This window comes from Apium graveolens, chromosome 8 (genome assembly GCF_009905375.1).
Source record: "Apium graveolens cultivar Ventura chromosome 8, ASM990537v1, whole genome shotgun sequence".
In the NCBI taxonomy this organism is placed as follows: domain Eukaryota; kingdom Viridiplantae; phylum Streptophyta; class Magnoliopsida; order Apiales; family Apiaceae; genus Apium; species Apium graveolens.
In genome coordinates this window covers 14,057,756-14,081,508 of record NC_133654.1, presented here as the reverse complement: position 1 = coordinate 14,081,508, position 23,753 = coordinate 14,057,756, and the positions used below count along the sequence as shown (strand labels likewise).

The following is a 23,753-nucleotide window of genomic DNA, read 5'->3' as shown; positions in this document are numbered from 1 at the left end:
CGGCTTCTATCTCTTTTGTGGATGTCTAGTAGTATGGTATGCGTACAATGAAAGTTGGCCTTTATCAGTTTCGTGTTATCTGATTAGTGTCATTACCATTACATGCTAAGGTTAAGAACGAAAAGGCTATTGAATGAAGTATTTAATGAAGTTAGAATCCCATATTTGTGTCATATATTATTCAAACCTTTTTAATCTCTTAGTTTATGTTCTTTAGTATAATTTCTTAGTTAATTTAGTATAAATCACCTCAAATTGTTATTCGTCTTAGCATTGGATAATAACCATACTAGTGTTGTATTAATACATTGATTGAAATTAACCTAAGATGATCCATGTGAGAACGAACTAGAATTTATACTATATTACTTGCGATCGTATATACTTGCGTGAATTATTAGCGCGTGCTTAGTGACTAACAAGTTTTTGGCGCCACTATCGGGGACATCGGTGTTAATTTTTAGTTTATGTGTTTGTCATCATTAGTCGTTAAAGTTCAGTGACTAGGACATTGTTACTTATTTATTCCTTGACTTGTTTCAGGTACTCTTGTGAGCGTGTATGCATATGCGTTCTCGATCTCGTAAGAGAACACTGGATAAAGCTGAGGAAGAAATAGTAGGAGCTAAGGAAGTTTTCGAAGGAGTTCTTACATAGGAGAAAGTTGAAGGAGAAATCTTAGTTGAGAAAGAAGATAAAGTTCTTGTTGTAATGGGTGAACCAGAAGCGAATCCAAAGGCTTTGATGGACTATTCTCAACCAAAGATCGATGATATTCAGTCTAGCATTGTCAGACCAACCATCACGGCTAACACTTTTGAAATCAAGGATAGTACGATTCAGATGATACAGAATTCAGTTTAGTTTGGGGGTTCTCCTATAGAAGATCCCAACATGCACATCAGAGATTTCCTTGAGATCTGCGACACCTTTAAGTTCAATGGAGTATCTGAAGATGCCATAAAACTAAAGCTCTTCCTATTCTCTCTGAGGGATAAAGCTGAGAGCTGGTTACATTTTTTACCACCAGGCTCTATTACTAAATGGGAAGATTTGGCTCAAAAATTTCTTACTAAATTATTTCCTATGGCAAAGACTGCTGCAATCAGGATTGCGCTCACTCAATTTGCACAGCAGTCTGGAGAGTTTTGTGTGAGGCTTGGGAGTGAGACAAGGAGATGCTTCAGAAGTGTCCTCACCATGGGATGCCCAACTGTATGATCATTAACTGCTTCTATAATGGATTGGGTGCTACTTCTAGACCCATGCTTGATGCAGCATCAGGAGGAACCTTGTGGGCTAAAAGCTATGATGAAGCTTATAAATTGATTGAACTGATGGCTGCTTATGAATACCAGAATCCTTCTCAAAGACTATCTCAGGGCAAGGTAGCAAGAATTCTGGAGTTAGATGCTGTTACTGTTATAGTTGCTCAACTTAAGGCGTTGACAATGAAGGTGGATTCTTTGGCTAATTATGGAGTTCATCAAATCACTAGTGTTTGTGAGCTTTGTGTTGGTTCCCATGATACTGATCAGTGTGCTATCTCTAGCGAATCAGCTTAGTTCATGAGCAACTTTCAGAGGTCGCGGCAACCTGTTCTAGCCACCTATCATCCTATTAACCGTAATCATCCTAACTTTAGTTGGAGCAACACTCAGAATGCGGTTCAGCAGCCTTATCAATAGTATCCAGCAAAGAAGTACAACCCCCTTGGTTTTTAAAAACCGCAATATGCACAAAGGCAACAACTCCAGCTGTAACAGTCTAATGAAAAATTAGAATTGGAGGAGTTGTGGCTCATGTGCAAGAGCCAAGCGGTTTCTATCAAAACCTTGGAAAATTAAATTGGACAAATTGCCAATGCCTTGCTAAATCGTCAGCCTGGTACACTTCCTAGTGACACTGAAGTACCAGGAAAGAGGGAAGCTAAGGAGCAGATAAAGGCAATTACATTGAGGTCTGGGAAGGTTGCAAATCTCGAACATTCTTAAGTGACGGATGAAGAAGCTGTAGCTGAGGAAGAAGTGTAGAAGGAAGCTGAAGTGGAGCCAAGGAAGACTACTATTGAACATACTCCGCCTGAGGGTAATACAGGGGAGAAACAGATATATCCTCCACCTCCCTTTCGTAAGAGGCTGCAGAAGAAAATGCTGGATAAGCAGTTTGAGAAGTTTCTAGAGGTGTCCAAGAAACTTCACATCAACATACCTTTTGCTGAATCTCTTGAACAGATGCCTAGTTATGCGAAGTTTATGAAAGGTATACTCTCTCGGAAAGTGAAGCTTGATGACTTAGAGACTGTTGCTCTCATGGAGGAATGCAGTGTTGTGCTGGAACAAAAGTTGCCTTCGAAGCTTAAAGATCCTGGAAGTTTCACTATTCCTTGCACCATCGGAAAGGTTTCATTTGACAAATGCTTATATGACTTGTAAGCTAGCATCAATCTGATGCCTTTGTTAATCTTCAAGAAGTTGGACGTACCTGATCCAAAGCCTACTTATATGATGTTGCAGTTGGCCGATCGTTCTATTACTAATCCACGAGGTATTGTTAAGGATGTTTTGGTCAAGGTGGATAAACTCATCTTCCCTGCTGATTTTGTAATTCTTGATTTCGAGGAGGATAAGAAGATTCCTATAATCTTGGAAAGACCTTTCTTGGCGACTGGCCGAACCTTGATAGATATGCAGAAGGGTGAGCTTACCATGAGAGTTTTAGATCAGGATGTAACTTTTAATGTGTTCAATGGCATGAAATTCACTACGGAAAATGAGGAGTGCTTAAAGGTGGAGTTGGTCGATTCTGTGGTTACTTCAGAACTTGATCAATTGCAAGGGTTTGACGCCTTACAAAAAGCCTTGTTAGGGAATTCGGATAGCAAAGATGATGAAGGTGATGGGCAGTTACAATATCTGAATGCTTCTTCCTGTAAAAGGAAGATGGATATGCCTTTTGAATCTCTTGGAATGGAGAGCTGAACAAATCTCCCAAGTGCCTTAAGCCATATATTGAGGAAGCTCCTACACTTGAGCTTAAACCATTATCTGAACACTTACGGTATGCTTTTTTGGGTGAGGAATCTACGTTACCTGTTATTATTGCATCTGACCTTTTAGGTAGTGATGAGGAAAAACTCTTAAGAATTCTGAGAGAGTTTAAATCGGCAATTGGATGGACGATAGCAGATATCAAGGGAATCAGCCCTTCCTATTGTATGCATAAAATTCTGCTAGACGAAGGTAGAAAGCCTACTGTTGAGCGGCAAAGAAGACTAAATCATATCATGAAAGAAGTTGTGAAGAAGGAAATTCTTAATTGGCTGGATGCAGGGATCATCTATCCCATTTCTGAAAGTTCTTGGGTGAGTCCAGTTCAGTGTGTACCAAAGAAAGGTGGTATCACCGTTGTTGCTAATAAGAAGAATGAGCTTATTCCTACTCGAACAGTCACATGGTGGAGAGTTTGTATGGACTACAGGAAGCTGAACAAGGCCACGAGAAATGATCACTTTCCTCTTCCGTTTATTGATCAGATGCTTGACAGATTGGCTGGACGTGAGTACTACTGTCTTCTGGATGGCTATTCGGGCTATAATCAGATTTGCATTGCTCTGGAAGATCAGGAAAAAAAAGACCTTCACTTGTCCATTTGGTACCTTCGCCTTCAGACGAGTTTCTTTTGGTCTGTGTGGTGCACCTGCCACATTTCAGAGATGCATGATGGCTATATTTTCTAATATGATTGGTCAGAATGTGGAGGTGTTCATGGACAATTTCTCTGTGTTTGGAGATTCATTTGATGAGTGCTTGCAGAATCTTGGCGATGTTCTCAAAAGGTATGTTGAGACCAATCTGGTTCTCAATTGGAAAAAATATCATTTTATGGTATGACAGGGCATTATTCTTGGTCACAAGGTCTCTAGTAAGGGTCTTGAGGTGGACAATGCCAAGGTGGGGGTCATCGAAAATCTTCCTCCACCGATTTCTGTTAAAGGAGTTTGCAGCTTTCTAGGTCATGTGGGCTTTTATAGGCGGTTCATCAAGGACTTCTCAAAAATTTCTAAACCCTTGTGCAATCTGCTAGAGAAGGATGTTCCGTTTAAGTTTGATGTTGAGTGTTGGGCTGCTTTTGAGTTCTTAAAGAAGATTTTAATTACGGCACCTGTCATAACTGCACTTGACTGGAATCAACCTTTTGAGATGATGTGCGATGCAAGTGACTACGCAGTTGGAGCAATTCTTGGGCAGAGAAAGAACAACATATTTCATGTGGTCTACTACGCTAGTAAGACCCTAAATGGTGCTCAACTGAATTATACTACCATTGAGAGAGAACTTCTGTCTATTGTCTACGGTTTTGAGAAGTTTCGATCTTATTTACTTGGGACAAAGGTGACAGTTTTCACTGATCACGCTGCAATTCGATATCTCGTCTCAAAGAAGGACTCGAAGCCTAGATTGATCAGATGGGTTCTTTTGCTCCGGGAATTTGAATTGGAGATCCAGGACAGAAAAGGTACTGAGAATCAAGTTGCCGATCATCTCTCTCGTTTAGAAGATCCAAGTGCAACTTCACTGGATAAGACGTTCATAAATGAGTCTTTTCCCGATGAGAAACTGTTTGGATTGCAAGAGGAAGAAGTGTGGTTTGCAGACATTATGAACTACCTTGTGAGTAATATCATGCCTCCCGACTTGTCGTATGCTCAAAGGAAGAAGTTTCTTCTGAGGTGAAGTTGTACATGTGGGATGAACCATAACAGTTTAGGCAAGGAACTGACCAAATCATCAGGAGATGTATTCCGTACAGCGAAACGAGGGGGATCTTGCGAGACTGTCATTCAACTGTTTATGGAGGCCACTAGGGTGGAGAGAAGACAGCAGCTCGTGTCCTTCAAGCGGGATTCTTCTGGCCTATATTGTTTAAGGATGCGCATCAATTTTTTTTGAAGTGTAATCGATGTTAGCGTGTGGGTAATATGTCTAAGAGGGATGATATGCCTCTAAATGTGCTTCTCGAGGTTGAAGTTTTCGATGTTTGGGGAATAGACTTCATGGGGCTATTTATCTCATCTTGCAATAATCAGTATATCTTGTTGGCAGTCAATTATGTTTCGAAATGGGTGGAAGTCAAGGCTCTACTGACAAATGATGCAAAGGTGGTGCTTAATTTTCTGTATAAGCAGATATTCATAAGATTTGGGACTCCGAGAGTCATAATCAGTGATGAGGGATCACATTTTTGCAATCGCAAATTCACTGCCATGATGCAAAGGTATAATGTGAATCATTGCATTGCAACAGCCTACCATTCATAGACTAATGGTCAAGCAGAGGTGTCTAACAGAGAGATCAAGCGTATCTTAGAGAAAGTTTTGTGTCCATCAAGGAAGGATTGGTCTTTGAAGCTTGCTGAGGTTGTTTAGGCGTATAGAACAGCATACAAGACTCCACTGGGCATGTCGCCGTCTCAGTTGGTTTATGGTCATTTTCCTGTGGAGCTCAAGCATAAGGCATATTGGGCTTTTGTAATAACCCAATTTTTGGAATTTTTGAAACACGGATGAATAGTAACTTTTGCTGATGATACTGATTAAGGAAAATTATCAGACCACACTATATAGGAGTACTGTTATGGAAATTCTAAGATCGTATTAGTATTCCATAAAGTAAATAAGTGTATGTAAAGATCGTCAGAATCCAAATTCGAACACTTTGATTTTTTTCCGAAAATCCACCAGATACCGAAAGAATTGAGTATAAGGTAACATGATTAAAAGGATTTAAATTCAAGGATTATAAGAGAGGATCGTAAAAGGAATATAAAATATTGAGAAAGGTTTAGGGGAACCCAAGTAATAAGATCCCGGGTATGATCCCTCAAACGATAAATGAGAATGAAGGTTAAGCGAACCGTATAACAGATAAGCGGTCATTAGCCAAGAAATTAGGGGTTAATCAAAGAGGTTAGTGGATGATGATGTCATCACACTACAAGGAGAAGACAAATGGCAATTGGATGACATAAGAATGATGACCTAAGCATGATAAAAGGAAGTGTGTTGTTGGTTGATTCTTGGCCATGCAAAAGTTACCATGGTAAATCCAAAAAATTAGCCAAGCCATAAACAAAGAAACAAAAAAAAAATCATCACACAAATACCTAGGCAACCAATCAAGAAGCATTTCTTCTCCCCATTTTCATCTTTGCTCTCGGCTTTCAAGGAAAAAACAAGGAAGAAAAATCTAAAGTCCAAGCTCCACTCAAGCATAAATTCCATGGTTTATTTTTATGGATTCTACATTTCATAACTTAGCTTTGGTATGATTTTAAGCTCTTGATTCAAATGGATTCATAGCTAATTAATTCACCAAAGATTAGGGTGAATAGTGTTTTCAAATTATAACTTTGTGTTTCTTGATTTCATTTGCAAGATCAAGGTTATATAAGGATAGATCAAGGTTCTTTGAGGCTCCCTAGTAACTTTCCACCCTCCAAGAAAGGTATAAATCTTCACACCCTTTAGTAATAAGTTTGAATTTTGAAGTTTTGAGATGGTTTGGATGGATGAGTAGTAATTTGAATGACAAGCATGATTTGAGCTTAATTGTTAAGTAGTTTAGTTGAATTTGGAGATGTTATAATATTTGATTGGATTGAGATCCTTGAGCTTATTTTGACTTAAATCAGTAGCCTCTAAATGGATCTGAAGTTGTTATTGATTGGTAGTTGGTTTGATGTGAATTAGTATTATAAAAATTTGGAAATCGCTAAAGTATAGTCGTCGTAATGTCCGATTTACCTTAGACTGCTTTTGTTCTTAACATCAGGACCCATGAACTCACTGTTAGGTTTTGACCATTATCATGATTAGATAGTTCATGTTACGAGCTTCGTTTTGATATGTGGTTCGCATGAATCCGATGTACGGTTTAGGAGAAACGATCGTTTTAAGTAACAGCATTTCGCGAACAAACCATTACCCCTCGCCTTACTTTAAAACCTTGGTTAAGGCCCTTAAATGACTAATTGGAGTATGAAACAATTATGTAAAGTGGATTAGGCAGTTGGTAGGGTATTCGCGAAAGAATCGCTTTAAAATTCATAATGGTCAATTTATTAAAAATGGTGGAGCCGAGGGTACTCGAACGACTTATGTGATTCGTTAAGCGTTGAAGTGACCATAAGCGAACGTTAGGGTTCAATTGGTTAAAGTCTAGTTTCTTAAGCGATCGGAATTTAATTCCGACTTATGTTGTTGTTCATAGGTTATCGGACCCACTCTAAGCTTAAGTCTATCCGGGAACACTTAGGCAAGTTTTCTACCCGTTATACTGTTGTGGTGATGTATATATGTATATGCATTATCTTGTGATAGATGCATGATTGTTATTAGCAAATATTGCGATATATTGGAGCATGTTGATATGGTTTATATGCATGCCTGTTTCATAATATTGATATCTAACTGTTGATTCAAATGCTTATAAGTTGCATAATACCTATGCTAGAGATAAGCACTAATTGCGTATACCCTTAGTATAAGGACCCAAAGGCGAACATTTTCTAAAACCGGGAGTCGATGTTCCCGAGAATATTATATATATGTGTATATATATATAGATATAGTTTTCAAAACTATTAATAGAATAAGGTTTATTCGATAACTTTATTTTAATTTAATGAATATTATTTTGAATATTCATTCGAGGACTTATGACTCCGTTTATTTTATTTAATGAATATTATTTTGAATATTCATTCGAGGACTTATGACTCCGCTTATATTGTTAAATAATATTCTTTATTTTATTAAACAATAATATTTTGATAATCAAACTTATTTTCGATTATTCAAATAAAGATCGTACTTTCGTATAAGTATATGTTTGGTTATTTATTATTCATTTCAAGTATGAGTTTTAAAACTTCTACTTCAATTATTTTTATAGAGATTATCCTTTATGGGAATATTGTTTAAATAATAATATTCAGATATTTTCTAATATATCGGGACTGATTTATTTCATTAAATCAGCATTACTCCAAACATTCTTAAAAATATTTTTGAGTCTTCAAAATGATTTTTAAAAGTTAGAGCGGATCCCAAAACTCATTTTTTTATTTAAGATCTTCCTTTTGAAGGGGATTTAAATACTCGCTCAAAATCTGAGGGATCCGGCTCAGTGGTGTATTTTACATTCGCAACGAGGTTGTTGTTTTGAGAAAACATCTTGATTACTTGCCCATCGTTCGTGAAGTAAGTTCATCTATTCGAGTCGGCATAAGCAACATGGGCTCAACGGGCGTCCATGAAAGTGTAAGTGGCTCAATGGGAGTCCATCAAATGCGTAAGTGGCTGAGTGGAAGTCCAGCATAAGGTCCTATTACGGCCAGGGTGATGACCAGTGGGGAATTCATCCATCTACTAGTAGAAAAGGTTACTTATTGGTATATTTGCCTGATCAGCAAGATATCAGGTTTATGCCAAGGTTTTCTCCTTTCCAAATTCATTGGATATTACAACTCTGTTTATAATTTTCATAACAGAGGTTTTCAAGAAGTATATGAAATGTATATATATAGGTGTATATATATCGGGACTTAATGAAGTATCTCGTAACTTCATTATTTATAATGATATTTCAAGGATTGAATCTATTCAGATCTTATCTTGTAGTCTCATCTACAAGATATTGAAAATCTCATTATTTATAATGATATTTTAATGAAGTCTCATCTTGCAGAGGATTTCAAAGATTTTGAAATGTATATATACATATATACTAAATATTTTGCGACTTAGTCACATTAAGAGGTCAAACTTGGTCCAATTCTTCTTGACCAAGACTTTCATGAGTGCTATGAGAATGCTCATATTTTGTTAATCTTTATACATATTATTTTGGCGGGCTTGTTGCTCACCCTTGCTTTCTTCTTTCATCACACAACAACAGATAGACAAGATGAACAGGATCAAGCTCCCAATTAGTGAGCGGTTAGGAAACGTTCCGCAGTATCCTGTAGGCGTTGATGTCGTTGTAGCTGAGGTAGGAACTACCAATAGGCTAGGCTTTCAACTCTTGATATACCAGACTTATGTATATTTATGAATTATAATAATGGCAAAGAATATGTAAATTATTCAGAAACCTTTTTAAGGTGAAATGGTTTATAATTGTGGAATAAAATGACTTGTGTTATTTTAGTATTCATCTCTAAGACTATAACTTGTGGTGTGTGTGTGTATATTATGGGGTCACAGTACACATTAGTTGGTTGACTTTTAAGATTAAGTATGGATAAGGGAAATGGAACTCGTGACAACCCGGATCTCCGACCCCGGATTTGGGGGTGTTACAGAAATGGTATCAGAGCCAAGCGTTATAAACCTCAGAGATGATGTGACGTTAAGATTAGAAGTTCACTAAGATAATAAGAACTATTGCCAAGTTCATAGTCAGACTACCTAATGTAGTACTGACAGTTAAAACCCTTATGGGAACCCTTATAAATATCGTGATAGAAGCGTAATTCGTTATCGTATATGGTAGTGGGACTCCGAACCTTGAAGTTCAAGAGCAATAATATGATGATGTTTACTACATATTAGGGATCATATTGTGGATCCAATGGAGCACCCTAATGAGGGACCAAATGATGTTCATATTAAGGATGTAGCGGTTGAGGATGTTATCCCAGAAGGGATTGTTGCTGAAGAGGATTCAGTGGAGGATCCTGACAAGAATGAAGAAAGGACCGATGAGGAATGGATGACCTTGGTCAGGACGACTACCAGAGGTAGGATTGGCCGATAAATACTGTAGGTTCATTCAAGTTTGTAAAGATAGTAGCCCTTTTAACGCGGCTTACTCGTAAGACTAAGAAGTTCGAATGGACAGAGAAATGCGAGAACAGCTTTTAAGAACTGAAGCAAAGGTTGGTGACGGCCCCTATGTTGGCGTTGCCGGATGGAAAAGGAGATTTTGTGAATTGTAGTGACGCTTCGCACAAGGGCTTAGGGTGCGTGCTTATGCAGCACGGTAAGGGAATATGAAATTCGATATCCCACCCATGATCTTGGGCTTATGGCAATAGTTTTTCCCTAAATATTGGAGGCACTACTTTTATGGAGAAAAGTGCGAGGTTTACGAAAACCCCAAGAGCTCAAGTATATTTTCACGTAGAAAGAGCTCAACATGCGCCAGAGGAGGTGGTTAGAGCTAATCAAGGATTGCGATTATGAGATTCTTTATCATCCAAGAAAAGCCAATATGGTGGCTGACGCCCTTAGTAGAAAGGAGAGACTCAAGATGATAATGTCTTCGAAAGAATTGGTAAGAGATTACGAGAAAATGGAAATAGAAGTGAAGGTAACCGGAGCCGGGACCGAAAAGCTGTTTGAGATTGTAATACAGCCCGAATTATTGAAAAAGATCATATTGTGCCAAGAAAAATTGATGAATGAAGGCAGAAAGCCAATGATTGGAGAAGAGATTAATACCTAGAAAGATGATAAGGGAATAATGAGGTGTTCCTACAGAATTTGGGTTCCAAATGTTCAAGAGCTTAAAGATGAGATCTTGGATGAAAACCCTAGTTTGAGAAATAAGATTTACAGCAAACCCTGAACGTGATAGTCAGGGAGGTCGCCATCAAGATAGAAGGAACCCATAACATAATGAAGTGGAAAATGAGGATTTAAAACATGTAGGATGACCCCGATTATGGGGAGGAGGAGGGAACGTTCATACTAAAGAAACAGAAGTCGGGTAAGGAAAGGAGACCCGAGACGGTACTCCCATACGACAATTCATGGACCTTTCTGAACAGAACTTAGACTATTATCCCCAACCACCATCCTGAGGAAACAATGCGGTGATAAATTTTTTCAGGACCTTTAAGTCGCTAATCTCTCAGAGTTCCAAGGAACAAGCTGACCTAGTCGAGGCAAGACTCTGGCTAAAGGAAATATAGGAATCATTTGAGATTCTAAATGATTGACGAATCACAAAAGACTGTTTTTGTCACTTACCCTCCTAAGAGAGAGGCCACCCGCTGGTGAAAGGCCAAGAAAGACACGGGGCCAGAGGTTATAATAAACCGATTAAAGTTCAGTCAATTATTTTCGGGAAAGTACTTCCCAAGGTTATAGAGATAATGTAAAAGCTTTAGAGCCAGAACAAAGGCAGACGAGTATGATGAATTATGAATCTAAGTTGTAAAAGTTGTCAAGATTCATTTGGAGGAGAAGAATCCCAAAATGACGTGATGCTTGAAGTCAATGATTAGTGGGTTCATGAAATGATTGTAAGAGAAAGGAAAATAAAAAGAAACTGAAGTGGAAAGGAATATAAAGGCAATAGAGTTTGAGGAATGATAAGGGAGTTGGGTATGAGGAAACCCTAAAGACTCATAGTAATAGAAATAGAAAAGTATATGATCGTCAGGATGAGGGTGATTCACCATGAGTTAAAGTCGAGGGTTGAAGGCATAAGAGATACATATATTTTATCCCCTTTAAGTTGAGAGTATTCAATGAAACTTTGAGATAGACGGATGGATTAATAAGGAAAAACGGATGGACTGAGGGGAAATGATAACAAGAAATTAGGAAATTGGATGAATGAAGTGACCTTCAAGAATGTGAAGTTTAAGTAACGCATGTGAATTGATACCCAAAAAGGGGGACACCGGGTATAAAAGATATCTCATCATTGAGATGACTGTTGAGATAAACAACAAAAGTAAATGAGGATTTAGTAAAAAGAAGTTCACGTTGAACATGACCAATATCTTCCAGAACATCCCTGTTATCATTACCAAATCAGGAAAGAAAAGTGGATAACCATTGTTATCTTTTGGAGGCCATATGGATTGACCTCAGCGTGAATAAGGATGCTATTGTGAAATTTGGTATAGACTATCGAGGTGGGAATGATTAAATAAGATAATCTATCAAGGATAAATGACTTGATTTATCCATAGAAGGATGCATGTACCTTTTTAAAGGTGGAATTAAGGATAGTTACTCGATAACTTGAGATAGGGGAATGCATAAAGGTTGGCATTTCACCCTTAATAGGGACAGTATGAGTTTTGACAGTATGAATTGGAAGGGATTAAGGTAACAACAACCTTTAAGGATCAGTGGGGAAATTTTTCAGAAGTACTAGACAATGGTTCTAGTATTAGTAAATGGTATTTTGATATGCCCTGTATCTAGGGAATACAGGAGGAACAATTCAAGGATAACCTTAGAGGTTTTACAAGGAGAAAGGTAATATTCAAAGTTCTCAAGAATAGAAATTTTTGATGAAAGAAATATGACGTAATTATAATAATGCCAGGTGGGGCACGTGTTGAACCATAAGGATGTATAGATCGACCCAATGAGGGTCGGGATTGGTGAAAACAGGAAGGACCCAAGATAAGAGACGTCCTAAGTATGATCGAGAGTCAGTCGTGACAATGTTCACATCTAAAGACTAAGGCAATGAATTATGGAAAAATGGTGATTTTTTTTTCTTTTTCACGAGGACTTAAGAAAAGCATTTTCACATAAGCAGTGATTGAAATGAGGTAGAAAATTTAGTTGAAGGTGGTTAAAATGACATTGATTGTAAGGAAATTTTACTATCAGGAAAGGCCAAAGAGGTGGCCGACACTTTAAGTGTAAGAGGACAATTATAAGCGCTCGTGCCAGAGGAATACAGTAATGATGGTTAAAGTCGTGAAGGTGGTATTATGGTGTGAAAGATTTACATTCCCTCTGATGATTGTGCGATACTCAACCATAATAGTAGTTTGGTAAAGATTTAATTCACGTTATTGCTGTGAGCGGGCTACATATCTTTGAAGGTCCTATCTCGATATAAACCAGGACCATGTTATAAAAGGACTAAATGAACCCTTGAGCTTCATGTCTCCCAATAAAGACATATGGTTAATAATGGTATTAACCTGCTATCGTTTCTTTGATTGAAACTCTTCTGCAATTTTATCTGCTTCATGTCATGAAAATATGTCAGGATCTGGAGTGTTCTTCATGAATTATGAATGGTGATTATGTTAACTCCTTAGAAGAATTTGATACAACAGGTATGGACTCTGTATGGTTAGCTATTAAGATTCCAAGGAAAACGAATGACGACAGTAGGTCAGTGGTGGACCCTAGTAATGCAGCAACGATTCTTTGAATAATGAGCCGATTACAACCGTGAGAGTTGTAGTGTAATGGATGTTGAGATTGGGTACCACTAATCGGGTTATGATGATGTATAAATTATCGTTAATAGACTAATTAAGTCGATTATTTACCTATTGAATACTTATTCCTTCTTATCAATAGAGAGTCGTATTACTATACGAGGAAGGTTGCGGTGCAAGCATAGAAATCTAGTAACGATGATGTCTAGAATGAGATCCCAGATTTGATTTTCGATGTCGAGGGAGTTTCAAAGGTGATTGTGTATAAGCTCGAGCAAGAGCATGGGTCCATAGAATGATGGACAGAATATCAAAAATATTTAGGCATGTGAAATACGATGCTATAATACCTGATGTTAATATATATACGTATATGTTTTGTTCTCCTATGACAAACCTCTATAGTTCAGAGGTAGATTCCAAGCCAGATATTTTGTGGCAGTATATTTTATATATATACAATTCTCTTAAATTCATTCTTTTCTCTCCTTTTCATTTTGTATAAGCTGAGAAGAACAACCCTTCCAGAAGGGGAGGTATTGCCAAATGACTATCTATCTGTGTGATAGAAGCCTAGTAGGATACCATGTGTTGTTTTTGATTGCTTGTCAAGTACTAAAGGCTGGCCACCTTCTGTACTAACTATGCGATATAATAAGTGTTCATGATCATAGTGATCTCTCAATAAATTCTTTTACTTCTATATGAAGGACCAAGCTCTTGAAGATAGAAGCAGCTAGAAAGGAGTAGTACCAGTACGGTGGTATTCCGAATCTAACACGTTCGTGATACTAAGGTTGACGTGGATATTAAAAGGTTATAGAACGCTAACGAGCAAAAGTGTAATCAGTATAAAATTTGGTATGGAAGATAGTAATGATTATGAACAAGAAAAGAAGGAGTATTGAGAAACAAAAGCTATAGTGCTAGAAGCTATGATGAGAGTCTGTGCAATAGACTTGGAAGAATTTGGAATGATCATTTATCGTGAATTGAATTTTCTTATGACAATAGATCGTATGCCAGTATCTAGATGTCGCCTTATGAGATCCTTGAGGGAACACAATGTCGATCTCCCTTATGTTAGGATGAAGTTGTAGAGCGCAAGATGCTCGGACCCGCAGTAGTCCAAAGGACCAAGGATATAATAGATCTAATCAGAGGACGGCTGGCAGTAGCCCAAGATGGACATAAGAAGTATGTTGATTTGACACGAAAGGACAAAGAATAGGAAGTAGGGGACCTAGTGCTGTTATAGGTATTCCCCTGGAAAGGATGGATGAGGTTAGGAAAGAAAGGAAAGCTAGACCCACGAATTGTTGGACCCTTGGAAATATAAAGACGTATTGGGAAGTTAGAATATGAGCTAGCCCTACCCCCGAACATGTAGCAAGTTTATAACGTGTTCCGCGTATCAATGTTAAGGAAGTGTAATCCGGATGCCAGACAAATAAGGGCATATGAGCGTATAGACATACAACCAGCAAAGGTTATAGATCGAAAAGGAACAAGTGCTTAGAAGAAGGGTTATCAAACTAGTCAGAGTTTGATGGTAGAACCACAATGTAGGAAAATTTACTTGAGAGTTAGAAAGTGCAATGCTAAGAGAGCATCCTTATTCATTTTCTATCCGATTCCGGGACGGAATCCTTTTAAGGAGGGGAGACTGTAATAACCCCAATTTTTGGAATTTTTGAAACACGGATGAATAGTAATTTTTGTTGATGATGCTGATTAAGGAAAATTATCAGACCACACTATATAGGAGTACTGTTATGGAAATTCTAAGATCGTATTAGTATTCCATAAAGTAAATAAGTGTATGTAAAGATCGTCAGAATCCAAATTTGAACACTTTGATTTTTCCCGAAAATCCACCGGATACCGAAAGAATTGGGTATAAGGTAACATGATTAAAAGAATTTAAATTCAAGGATTATAAGAGAGGATCATAAAAAGAATATAAAATATTGAGAAAGGTGTAGGGGAACCCAAGTAATAAGATCCCGGGTATGATCCCTCAAACGATAAACGAGAACGAAAGTTAAGCGAACCGTATAACAGATAAGCGGTCATTAGCCAAGAAATTAGGGGTTAATCAAAAAGGTTAGTGGATGATGATGTCATCACACTACAAGGAGAAGACATGTGGCAATTGGATGACATAAGAATGATGACCTAAGCATGACAAAAGGAAGTGTGTTGTTGGTTGATTCTTGGCCATGCAAAAGTTACCATGGTAAATCCAAAAAATTAGCCAAGCCATAAACAAAGAAACAAAATAAAAATCATCACACAAATACCTAGGCAACCAAGCAAGAAGCATGTCTTCTCCCCATTTTCATCTTTGCTCTCGGCTTTCAAGGAAAAAGCAAGGAAGAAAAATCCAAAGTCCAAGCTCCACTCAAGCATAAATTCCATGGTTTGTTTTTATGGATTCTACATTTCATAACTTAGCTTTGGTATGATTTTAAGCTCTTGATTCAAATAGATTCATAGCTAATTAATTCACCAAAGATTAGGGTGAATAGTGTTTTCAAATTATAACTTTGTGTTTCTTGATTTCATTTGCAAGATCAAGGTTATATAAGGATAGATCAAGGTTCTTTGAAGCTCCCTAGCGTAACACCCCCAAATCCGGGGTCGGGGATCCGGGTTGTCACGAGTTCCATTTTTCTTAATAACACCCAATCTTAATAAACAACCAACTACTGCGTACTGTGACCCCACAATAAACACACACACCACAAGTTATAGTCTCAGAGATGAACATCCAAAAATAACACAAGTCATTTTATTCCACAATTATAAGCCATTACACCTCAAAAGGGTTTCTGACTAAATTTACATTTCTTTGCCATTATTACAATTCATAAATATACATAAGTCTGGTACATCAAAAGTTGAAATCCTAGCCTATTGGTAGTTCCTACCTCAGCTACAGCGACATCAACGCCTATAGGAAACTGCGGAACGTTTCTTATCCGCTCGCGAATTGGGAGCTTGGTCATGTTCATCTTGTCTATCTGATGTTGTGTGATGAAAGAAGAAAGCAAGGGTGAACAACAAGCCCACCGAAATAATATGTATAATAATAAACAATGTATGAGCATTCTCATAGTACTCATGAAAGTCTTGGTCAAGAAGAAATGAACCAAGTTGATATCTTAACGCGACCAAGTCGCAAAATATTCAGTATATACATATATACTTTTCAAAATCTTTGAAATACTCTGCCAGGAATAATATACACAGAGTTTCAGTTTATAAATGTATAAAAATATCGTTGCAAGGTGATCTCATATATCTAACCTTGTCTCAACGTTTTTTCTGAAAACCTTTGTCGTTCATAAGATAATTATTAACTAGATATAAGTAGGAACTTGTTGATACGACTCCACCAAGAAGTCGCATCTAGTTGGAAAGAAAAACTCACCGATGTTTCACAGGCGATGCATGTTAATGGATTAACTTATTCCAAGAATTTTACTTCCCGAGTGTTGGGTAAGTAATCAAAAACTCTTTTATCAAAACAGCAACCTTGTTGCGAATATAAGAATACATCACGGAGCTGGATCCCTCAGATTTTTGAGCGAGTATTTAAATCCCCTTCGAAAGGAAGATCTTAAATTTGAAAACAAGTTTTGGGATCCGCTCTAACTTTTAAAATCATTTTGAAGACTCGAAAACATTTTTAAGAATGTTTGGAGTAATGCTGATTTAATAAAATAAATCAGTCCCGATATATTAGAAAATATCTGAATAATATTCCCACAAGGATAATCCTTATAAAAATAATTGAAGTAGAAGTTTTAAAACTTATACTTGAAATGAATAATAAATAACCAAAGATATACTTATACGAAAGTACGATCTTTATTTGAATAATCGAAAATAAGTTTGATTATCGAAACATTATTCTTTAATAAAATAAAGAATATTATTTAATAAAAGAAGCTGAGTCATAAGTCCTCGAATGAATATTCAAAATAATATTCATTTAATAAAATAAGCGGAGTCATAAGTCCTCGAATGAATATTCAAAATTATATTCATTAAATAAAATAAAGTTATCGAATAAACCTTATTCGATTAATAGTTTTGAAAACTATATATATATAAATAAATATATATATATATATTATACTTGGGAACATCGACTCCCGGTTTAGAAAATGTTCACCTTTGGGTCCCCTATACTAAGGGTATACGCAACTACTGCTTATCTCTAGCATAGGTATTATGCAACTTATAAGCATTGGAATCAACAGATAGATATCAAGATTACGAAACAGACATGCATATATTCCATATCAGCATGCTCCAATATATCGCAAGATTTGCTAATTAACCATCATGCATCTATCACAAGATAATGCATATACATATATTTACATCACAACAACAGTATAACGGTTAGAAAACTTGCTTGAGTGCTCCGGGGTAGACTTAAGCTTAGAGTGGGTCCGGTAACCTATGAACAACAACATAAGCCGGAATTAAACCACGGTCACTTAAGAAACTAGACTTTAACCAATTGAACACTAACGTTTGATTATGGTCATTTCTACGCTTAACAAATCACATAAGTCGTTTGAGTACCCTCGGCTCCACCATTTTTAATAAATTAACCGTTACAAATTTTAAGGCGACGCTTTCGCGAATACCCTACCAACTGCCTAGTCCACTTTAAATAATTGTTTCATACTCCAATTAGTAATTTAAGGACCTTAACCAAGGTTTCAAAGTAAGGCGAGAGGTAATGGTTCATTCGCGAAACGCCGTTACTTAAAACGGTCGTTTCTCCTAAACCGTACATCGGATTCAAGCGAACCACATATCAAAACGAAGCTCGTAACATGAACTATATAAACATGGAAATGGTCAGAATCTAACAGTGAGTGCACGGATCCTGAAGTTAAGAACAAAAACAGTCTAAATAAATCGGGCATTACGACGGCTATGTTTACGCGATTGCCAAAGTTTAAACTACTTCAATCAACCACAATTCAACCACAAATCAACCCATAACCACCAATACCACCAAACTTCATCCAAACCTTACTAACTCAGTCCATAACCTCATGATTTTTCCAACTTATTCAATCTCAAACAAGAGCTACTAACTATACTTAAGGTTCATCAACCAACAACCAAGATTTATAACCCAAAATCATTATAATTCCAACCAAACTCTAAACAAACAAGAATCATGCTCTCATGAACTATAACAAACAAAACCAAACCTAATACTCAAAGTAAAGTTAGGGTTTGGAGGGGTTATACCTTCCTTGGAGAGTGGAGAATCACTTAGGAAGCCTTAAATAACCACTAACTATCTCTACTAAGCTTGGATCTTGAAGAAAATATAAGAAAACACAAAGTTGGTTTCTTGAAAACACTATTCACCAAGAAATTTGATGAATTGATTAGCTATGTTAAACATGGAATCTTGAGCTTAAACTTATGGCTCATCTAAGTTATGAATTATGGAAGCTAAAGAAACAAACCTCTTGATTTTTGAAGGTGTGTAGCTTGAGTTTTGAAAATTCTCCTTTACTTTTCATGGAAAAGCCGAGAGCAGGAATGAAGGGGGAGAAGAAATGCTTCTTGTTTGGTTGCTTTCCCTTTTTGTTTTGTTAATTACCTTTTACCATGGTAAAAAATGAATGGCTTAAAATCAACCAACAACACACTTCTTTTTGTCATGCTTAGGTCATCATTCTTATGTCATCTTCCCATGCTTGTCCTCTTCTTATTGGTTTGATGACATCATCATCACTAACCTCTTTGATTAACTCCTAATTACTTGTCTAATGACCGCTGATCTGTTATACGGTTCGCTTAACTTTCGTTCTCGTTTATCGTTTGAGGGATCATACCCGGGATCTTATTACTTAGGTTCCCTTAACCTTTCTCAATACATTATATTCCTTGTATGATCTCCTCTTATAATCCTTGAATTAAAATCCTTTTAATCCTGTTACCTTATACTCAATTCTTTCTGTATCTGGTGGATTTTGAGGAAAAATCAAAGTGTTCGAATTTGGATTCTGACGATCTTTACATACACTTATATACCATATAGAGTGCTAATAAGATCTCAGAATATCAATAAAAGAACCCCTACATAGTGTGGCATGAAAAGTTTTCTTATTCAGCATAATCAGCAAAAACACTATTCATAAGGGTTTTCAAAAATTCCAAAATTTGGGGTTATTACACCTAGTAACTTTCCACCCTCCAAGAAAGGTATAAATCTTCACACCCTTTAGTAATAAGTTTGAATGTTGAAGTTTTGAGATGGTTTGGATGGATGAGTAGTAATTTGAATGATAAGCATGATTTGAGCTTAATTGTTAAGTAGTTTAGTTGAATTCGGAGATGTTATAATATTTGATTGGATTGAGATCCTTGAGCTTATTTTGACTTAAATCAGTAGCCTGTAAATGGATATGAAGTTGTTATTGATTGGTAGTTGGTTTGATGTGAATTAGTATAGTAAAAATTTGGAAATCGCTAAAGTATAGCCGTCGTAATGTCCGATTTACCTTAGACTGTTTTTGTTCTTAACATCAGGACCCGTGAACTCACTGTTAAATTTTGACCATTGCCAATATTAGATAGTTCATGTTACGAGCTTCATTTTGATATGTGGTTCGCTTGAATCCGATTTACGGTTTAGGAGAAACGACCGTTTTAAGTAACGGCATTTCGCGAACAAACCATTACCCCTCGCCTTACTTTAAAACCTTGGTTAAGGCCCTTAAATGACTAATTGGAGTATGAAACAATTATGTAAAGTGGATTAGGCAGTTGGTAGGGTATTCGCGAAAGAATCGCCTTAAAATTCTTAATGGTCGATTTATTAAAAATGGTGGAGTCGAGGGTATTCGAACGACTTATGTGATTCGTTAAGCGTAGAAGTGACCATAAGCGAACGTTAGGGTTCAATTGGTTAAAGTCTAGTTTCTTAAGCGACCGGGGTTTAATTCCGACTTATGTTGTTGTTCATAGGTTATCGGACCCACTCTAAGCTTAAGTGTCTACCCGTTATACTGTTGTGGTGATGTATATATATATATATATATATGCATTATCTTGTGATAGATGCATGATTGTTATTAGAAAATCTTGCGATATATTGGACCATGTTGATATGGTTTATATGCATGCCTGTTTCATAATATTGATATCTAATTGTTGATTCAAATGCTTATAAGTTGCATAATACCTATGTTAGAGATAAGCAGTAATTGCGTATACCCTTAGTATAGGGGACCCAAAGCCGAACATTTTCTAAAACCGGGAGTCGATGTTCCCGAGTATATTATTTATATATATTTGTATATATATATATATATATATAGATATAGTTTTCAAAACTATTAATCGAATAAGGTTTATTCGATAACTTTATTTTAATTTAATGAATATTATTTTGAATATTCATTCGAGGACTTATGACTCCGTTTATTTTATTTGATGAATATTATTTTGAATATTCATTCGAGGAGTTATGACTCCGCTTATATTGTTAAATAATATTCTTTATTTTATTAAAGAATAATATTTCGATAATCAAACTTATTTTCGATTATTCAAATAAAGATCGTACTTTCGTATAAGTATATCGTTGGTTATTTATTATTCATTTCAAGTATGAGTTTTAAAACTTCTACTTCAATTATTTTAATAGAGATTATCCTTTATGGGAATATTATTTAAATAATAATATTCAGATATTTTCTAATATATCGGGACTGATTTAATTCATTAAATCAGCATTGCTCCAAACATTCTTAAAAATATTTTCGAGTCTTTAAAATGATTTTTAAAAGTTAGAGCGGATCCCAAAACTCATTTTTTTATTTAAGATCTTCCTTTCGAAGGGGATTTAAATACTCGCTCAAAACCTGAGGGATCCGGCTCAGTGGTATATTTTACATTCGCAACGAGGTTGCTGTTTTGAGAAAACATCTTGATTACTTGCCCATCATTCGAGAAGTAAGTTCATCTATTTGAGTCGGCATAAACAACATGGGCTCAGCGGGCGTCCATGAAAGTGTAAGTGGCTCAGTGGGAGTCCATCAAATGCGTAAGTGGCTGAGTGGCAGTCCAGCATAAGGTCCTATTGCGGCCAGGGTGATGACCAGTGGGGAATTCGTCCATCTACTAGTAGAAAAGGTTACTTATTGGTATCTTTGCCTGATCAGCAAGATATCAGGTTTATGCCAAGGTTACCTCCTTTCCAAATTCATTGGATATTACAACTCTGTTTATAATTTTCATAACAGAGGTTTTCAAGAAGTATATGAAATGTATATATATAGGTGTATATATATATCGGGACTTAATGAAGTATCTCGTAACTTCATTATTTATAATGATATTTCAAGAATTGATTCTATTCAGATCTTATCTTGTAGTCTCATCTATGTGATGAAGTTTTGAAACTGATTATACCTTGAACGGTGGTAGTTCAAGTAGTATTCGGAAAATATATAAGTATATTGGAGTATCTCGTAACTTCACCTTTTCAACTTATATCTGGTTAATGATTATCTTATACATGACAAAGATTTTCAGAAAAACGTTGAGACAAGGTTAGATATATGAGATCACCTTGTAACGATATTTTTATAAAGTTATAAACTGGAACTCTGCGTATATTATGCGTGGCAAAGGATTTCAAAGATTTTGAAAAGTATATATACATATATACTAAATATTTTGCGACTTGGTCATATTAAGAGGTCAAACTTGGTCCAATTCTTATTGACCAAGACTTTCATGAGTGCTATGAGAATGCTCATATATTGTTAATCTTTATACATATTATTTCGGTGGGCTTGTTGCTCACCCTTGCTTTCTTCTTTCATCACACAACAACAGCTAGACAAGATGAACAGGATCAAGCTCCCAATTAGTAAGCGGTTAGGAAACGTTCCGCAGTTTCCTGTAGGCGTTGATGCCGTTGTAGCTGAGGTAGGAACTACCAATATGCTAGGATTTCAACTCTTGATATACCAGACTTATGTATATTTATGAATTGTAATAATGGCAAAGAATATGTAAATTATTCAGAAACCCTTTTTAAGGTGAAATGGTTTATAATTGTGGAATAAAATGACTTGTGTTATTTTGGTATTCATCTCTGAGACTATAACTTATGGTGTTTGTGTATGTTGTGGGGTCACAGTACGCATTAGTTGGTTGACTGTTAAGATTAAGTATGGATAAGGGAAATGGAACTCGTGACAACCCGGATCCCCGACCCCGGATTTGGGGGTGTTACAGCTTTGAAGAAGTTGAACCTTAATTTGGATGCAGCCGGTAAAAAAAGAATGCTTCAATTGAATGAACTCGACGAATTTCGGCTTCAAGTGTATGAGAACAACAAAATATACAAAGAGAAAGTCAAGAGGTGGCACGATAGAGGTCTAGTGCTCAATTCATTTGTGTCGGGACAACAAGTTCTATTGTTTAACTCTCGTCTCCGTCTTTTTCCTGGAAAATTGAAGTCGAGATGGTCCGGGCCTTTCATAATCAAAACTGTGTTTCCGCATGGAGCTGTGGAGATTTTTGAGAATGATCCAGGCCAAGCATTTAAAGTAAGTGGACATAGGTTGAAGCACTACTATGGGGATACGGCAAATTGTGAGGTGGTTAGTGCCTTTTTAATGTCTACGTGATCTCGAGTTTCTACGTCAAGCTAACGACGTAAAATAAGCGCTTCTTCGGAGGTAACCCAAGTTTTTTGTACATTAGTAGGTAGATGAAGCAGGAAGAAAAGATAAAAATACAAAAAAAAAATCAAAAAATCAAAAAAAATTCAGGGTCAACTTCAGAAGCACGGCGCGCCCGTGCTGAAAAGCGGGGCGGTCGCGCTGTTTTTCCAGTAACTGGGCGCGCCCCCGTTGTCGTAGCGCGCGGTCGAGCTGAAACTCCAGAAACTGGGCGCGCCCACGCTAAGACAGCGTGCGGCCGCGCCGGGTCCCTGATTTAGAAAAAAAATTAAGTCGGTTTTTAAAGAGAAAATTGGGGATTTTAATACAAAATCAATTCCCACCCGATTTTTACTCTTCCACATCCCAAATTTCCCTCTCCAAATCAAACCCATTATTCCCATTATTCCCATAATCATTTCCCATTCCTTTTCCATAACTAATTCTCTCCCAATCTCCTATATATACATACACTTATACACAAACTTCTCCATCAAATCTCAAAACTCTCAAACACACAAACTCTCTTGCAAACACATATTCTCTCAATCTCTTTCAATCTCAATGGCACCAAAAAGACAGCAAACTCAAGTTAGCAGCAGTACCACCGATTCTTCGAGTACGGGTGGTTTGAGGCCAAGGTTTTCAACTCCCGAGGTGGAGGCGGAGTATGTGAGGCTGCTTTCGAAGCCGATAACCAAGAAGCGTGGTTTTCTGCCATCGGGGAAAGATGGTAAACTGTTAGAGATGATCTTGGAGATGGGCTGGGTGGTTTTCTGCGAGACACCCGTTGATGTGCCCATGAGTGTGGTG

General features: G+C 36.8%; 1 non-coding gene across 1 annotated transcript; it reads right to left on the bottom strand.

Annotated features, from left to right (window-relative positions):
- Positions 1-1,101: 1,101 nt before the first annotated feature.
- LOC141681341 (small nucleolar RNA R71) lies at positions 1,102-1,207 on the bottom strand. The gene has a single exon (XR_012558781.1). It is a non-coding gene; the product is annotated as a small nucleolar RNA R71 (small nucleolar RNA).
- Between the last annotated feature and the right edge of the window lie 22,546 nt (positions 1,208-23,753).